This window comes from Melanotaenia boesemani, chromosome 6 (genome assembly GCF_017639745.1).
Source record: "Melanotaenia boesemani isolate fMelBoe1 chromosome 6, fMelBoe1.pri, whole genome shotgun sequence".
Classification (NCBI taxonomy): domain Eukaryota; kingdom Metazoa; phylum Chordata; class Actinopteri; order Atheriniformes; family Melanotaeniidae; genus Melanotaenia; species Melanotaenia boesemani.
This window is the reverse complement of record NC_055687.1, coordinates 7,705,223-7,711,222: the sequence shown is the minus strand read 5'-3', so window position 1 is coordinate 7,711,222 and position 6,000 is coordinate 7,705,223.

The following is a 6,000-nucleotide window of genomic DNA, read 5'->3' as shown; positions in this document are numbered from 1 at the left end:
CATCTCACCATCTGAAGAGGCCAGGTGCTCCAACACATACTCAAAAAACCAATAAATAAACATGTACTGAAATGAGAAATCTAATCATGCACCTGTTGCATGCATAATGCGGAAAGCAGAACATCATAGCAGAAGCATGCTCTGGAAAATATGGTGTTTTGTATCACTAAAAAACAGTACCTGACTGTACCTTTAGGGGTACAAAGGCTTGTCACTGGGGTAGTATTCGCAAATTAACTGTTTTATACCCTCAACAAAGGGTTTGTTGCTTTGCAGTTTGTACCTTTTAAAGATCAGTATTGCACCTCCGGTGACTGATTAGTACCCTAATTTAAAAGTTTCTCCCATCACAGCCTAAAAGAAAGATAATGCCTTTTCTGTATCACACACATTCATATCCCAATGAACACATCAGAGGCGATGTGGGGTTCAAGAAATCTTCAGCATGAGGGGGCGACGCGCCAAACCTGGTCTTAAAATACCAACCTCCTGACTGGCAGACAACTGCACTTTCTCCTGAGCTACAACCAGGGTGATGATAAAAATTAGGATAATGTGAAACAAGTTCTAAAAAAATTCCTCAACAAACCATAAAGGCCTTTATTAAAACCTGCATTGAATGAACTGTAAAGCCTTCATTTATGAGTAAAGCTTGTTTAACCAATTTCTTTTCTTTAATTTGTATTCTCACCACAGACTATCTCCTGATTTGTACCTCAACATTTAGAAAACAACTACAAATATATACCATTTATTACTTGCATGTACCTTTCAGGTCCACAGATGGGTACAAATAGCTACCTCAAGGTCACACTGTGAGCTCTAGTGGGTACATAAGCCTAGGCTGTACCCTGTACAGGTACAGCCTGAGCATTTTTTTTAATTCCATGCACCCCTCCTACATGTATTTACATTTGTTTTGTAAGTTTAATGTGAAGTGGTCCCACACTTTGACGTTGTCTGCTGCCATTTTGTTTCCCGGTCCGCTGCCATATTTTTCCCCTGGCGGACTTTATTGCGTATGTGCAACTCTCAGCAGAGATAGGAAAAGAGGACAATGTCTCACTCTGTATTTTTTCCCTGGCGGACTCTCAGCAGTGATAGAAAAGAAGACAACGTCTCACTCTGTAGGTCTTTTTTTTTTGCCGACAAGAGTCGATGGTTAAATCGTTGCAGCCGTAATAACAGCACTATCATTTTCTGCATGGCAGCAGGCTGTGGTATCACTTGAAAACAGGCAAATGTTTGGTTACAATATGTGGGTTATTTTTTTACTCTCCACATGCAGTTGCTCTAATAAGGTGAAAGTTAAATCACAAACATTTTTTTGTTTCATTGAGACACTTCATGGTTTTCTCTCTGCCTCATCTCCCGTCTGCTGTCATTTCCCCAGATGTAACAATGACGTTACACTGACGTAACGTTGCACAGACGTGCCCACAGTGCACACACAATTATTCAAAACATTGACAGTACTGGTGAACACAGCTATTGCTGCAGCACCATTGTAACTTTTGGGTATTAAAATCTTAATCAAAAGGACCAGTATAACAAATTGGAATTTCTGTGGTATCAAAATCCAGGGGCCTCATTTATCAACTGTGCCTATGCACAGAAGTGTGTGTAATGTGTGCGTACGAACATTCCCGTGCAAAGTATGGGATTTATCAACTTGTACTTGTGCGTAGGAAAATGGGTAAATTTAAGCCCAATTCTTACCATGCGTAAGCACAAAACCTAGTGGTAGAACAGTGAAGCTACAAGTAAAATGTGTCAAATTGTTCAGCAATTTCAAACCTCACATTACCTGATAAAAGTTCTCAATTAGAGATGTTGTATATAATTTTATATATATAATATAATATGAATAATTGGTGTAACCTGTTATAAAAGACAGCTGTGACAGGACAACCTGAAAAGAAAACTCATGAGCCCTGGCTGATCTTCCTCTTTTGTGCGCTCCACAGGGACCTCGTTTTTAAATAGCGTGCTGATCTGTTCAGCGAGTGGCTTCTCAGCAGGTACCCCTTCTCCAAAAATATTCTGTTAAATTTATGCCATAATTTGCAACCCATGTTGGAGCGAGAGACAAAATGCACCAAAGCCATCCCAGTGTAGATCCAGTTCCTGTCTACTATGGGATTTTTTGGCCTCCAGAAAATTTCAATGGTAGATTGGAGACATATGCAACATTTTGCAGTCAACACTAAACAGAATTATGCCAGCAGTGTTGGGTACAATCACTTCTCTGGCCCAAATTTACATCCATCACATATAAACCTCACCAAGAAGTCGAAATTAAACAAGAATTTCACAGCATCGCTGATTCCCAAACATAATTGGAGCCAAAGATTGCACCTACATCTCAATAAAAGCTCCATCAAACAATGAATTGAGCAACGTGAACAGGAAAGGTTTTCATTCAGTTAATGCCCAACTAATCTGTGATCTACATATGTCTCTGTTAAATGTTGTTTCCCGGGGACCTGGAGGCTTGCACGACTCATTTATTCTGCGAAACAGCTCTGTGGGTGTGCGCCTCCAAGCAGGAGCTGCTGACAGTGGCTGGCTGATTGGTGTTGCAGCATTTCAAGATTAATTTCTGTGCTTCATAACATTTCTATAGGTGTTCATTGATATCCACTGAGGCCGTGCTAATGACCCCCGTAGTCAACCTAAGGGCACCTCAGGAACAGACTTTGACTTTGATGTCAAACCATTTCTTTCTTATTTCAGAGATGGCTCTTTCCTCTGATCCAACAGTTAACTGCAGCCATTATGTTCTCCCAAATCAGTTTTTCTTTTGTTGGTCACACCTGCACTAAGTGTTCCAAACAATTATTTTCTGGTTTCTTATACCTATCCTACAAGTACCTCAATTTTGGTGTCAGACATATTCCTCTTCTTTGCCCTCTTTGCCATAATTTCCAAGAGAAAAAGAGTCTATTTATGCATTCTTAGAAATTGCTTCACTGTATATGGTTAAATTGGAGGCGTTTCTGAACGCAAATAAACCTGAACATGCACGAGCATGGTTATTTATTTGATAAATAAGGATTTTTTTGTACTTACACACATTCAAATTTAGAAGAAGAAGAATTTAGAACCTTTTCTATACATGGTTGATTAATGATGGCCCAGGACGCTGGATCCACCACATCCATCCTCATCTACCTTAAAACACACTTAGAGTCACTGTAATATGAAAGCTAGCATCTATGTTAGCAACGACCTTAGAGCAACAGCAGCGTAAGTGTTAGCTTGTTACTACTTCTGCACTAAAATAATGTTAACTCCATGGCTCCACTGAATGTGTTGATAAGCAGAATGAGACATTTACTGAAGTTTCCATAAACTGCTGACTTTGCCATGATCACATTAAACTGGGATCAGATATACTGTAAACAATGCGGTTTTACTACGTCTGTTTGTTACGTCTGCTGAGATCCAGAGAGGCTGACAGTAGATCTCTACCCATCACACTTTCTATGTAATGACGTGTGCTATTCAGACGTGTGAGGACTTTTCTGATGACCTGACATACAGTTATATTTCTGAATTGCTTTCTGTTGCCAACAACTTAAATTAAGGTCCCATTTACAAGAGACATTTTTGAAAATTATTGCACTGCAGTACCAATATTGTAGTGACGTAATCTTATGTTAACGACATGTCATGTTGGATATTTACTTCAGGAGAATCAGAGTGACTGCAAAACAGAGCTATTTGATGAGATACTGATAAGGAAATTATATCACATATGTCTGAGTTCTGAAAAATGCGCCTCGACACATCAGGTTAATCTGTTGTTAACAGCCATGTAATTAAGGCTAATATTGTCTTCCCTTGTTGTTCATGTGTAACCGGGAGGACAGTCAAATAATAAGTTCATGCAGTCAGGTTTTATGTGAAGCAGGAAATGAACAAAACATTCTCGAGTTTCTCATGGTGTAAATGCGACCACAGTGAAACTGTTTGAATATTAAAAAAATTAAACCTCCACTGCAAATCACCATGGTCACAGTAGTTTACAGTGTTAATGAAAAATTGGACATGCATTTTCCTTTGTGGACTCAATAAATGAAACAGTATTTAAATAGTAATGTTTTCTCACAGTAATTGTTAATAACGTTAACTCCTAAATATATCACCAGGATATCCTTAATTTTTACATCGTGTTAACGTTATCTGCATCTGCTGTTTTCTTAGTCGGCTTTGACATGAGGAGGAAATACTTTCCACAGCTGAAGGTCTGACACCCATTCTGTCACGAAATATTTATAAGCCTCTAATCTGACTTGTATGTTTTTAATTCTGCCTCTGTGAAGTCTGACTGACCATTGCCTGGGTAGTATGTCAAGGTAAGGTAAATCCGGAAGCAATATCTCCGTCAGTTGGATGTTTTGGATGTTTTTTAAACAGGAATTTGGAAAATCATATGGATTTTGAGCACCAATAAGTGCACATTTTTTTCAAAATATCATTGTCTGACCTGACCACATAGGTTCTGAACTGGTTTGGAAAGTGTTATGTCCACTAGCGCCATCCCTGATGAGGAACAATTAATAGTTACCATAGCGGGAGCAGGTCCTAGCTACGTGGCGACGTAAATGAACAGTGTGACTTCAGTGAGAATGGCTTGTTTTACTTGACACAGTGACTCCACACTTAGCCCAGATTTTGTTTGAACATAAACTTTTCAGTAGTGACTAATTATCATTTTATATTTTATATAACAATGTCTCATTAATAAAACAAATAAGTTATTTCTAAAAGTTTTCTACATTGTGCAGTGTAATAATAATGATTAGCAAAGAAAACTCAACATCTTACATTTCTGCACCATCTGAAATGCAAGTGTTACCACAACTAAAGTCCCAACTTGTTATTCCATATGGATTCTTGTGAAAAGCTGAAGCCATATGGTGTTGCCATCAATATCTGTATTGGTGGTTTCAGTTGCTATGTTGTGTGGATGGAAGCCCACAGTTGCATCACTTCATAAATTCTCTTGCACATCCTGTGGATGTACCCACATTGGCAGCTGGCATGAAAACTCGCCCTGCAAACTCCATTTGATTGACCAGAGGAATTTTATTCCTAGCATTTTAACTTTATGAAATAGTGTTGCAGCTTTGCACCCAGGATTCCTGCTTAATTCCAAACTCTTCCACCACAATTTTTTTCTCTGTTGAAAGTCATATCTTTGTCATGGGTTTAGTTTAGATTGTTATATGAATTGTTTAGTTTTTACTTTGATTGGTTGTTTTCTTCATTCTTGTCCGTCCCTACAGCACAGTGTGTGTTCTTCTGCTCCCAGTAAGGCACTCATCTCATCTGTTATTTGTTCCTAATTAACACAGCTGCTTCCACTACCTACTCATCCTGAGTTGTACTAGAATATCCGTTTCTGTTTCCACACTTGTTACCCTGCAGATCCTCTGCTTTATTACACAGTGTTGATTCCTGTGTCCTGCCTGCCAGTTTTCTTAAATTATTTAGTTTGGATTATTGGATGGACTTTGCCTGAGCTACCTTTTTTCTAACATACAAGGTTGGGAGGTTATTGAATGTGTATGTTGTGATGCGCACTCTACTGTACTACAGTCTAGCTTAAACTAGGTACACACATAAAAATTTTCATTATCATTATTATCATTTTGTCTGAGGTGTGTTAGGAGCAAATTTATCCTGATAATTGGCTCTGAAATGGGTCCTGACCAACAACCGGAATATATCGAACATTTTCAATATTTACGACCAATAGTCTTCACATGTGTGTGGAAAGCCGACGACTCCTGAGTTGTGACTGTGTGGATTGTGACGTGGAACGGAATGTAGCCAATCAGAGAGCGAGCTGACTGGGGAACAAGGAAGGATATAAAGTCCGTGTTCACGCTGTCTCCAGTCTGTTGTTGTTTTCGGTTCTGGATTTTTCTATTAACAATAGTTCCAAAACCACCATCATTCCCTCGTCTTGTATATTCTTTAATGCTGGAT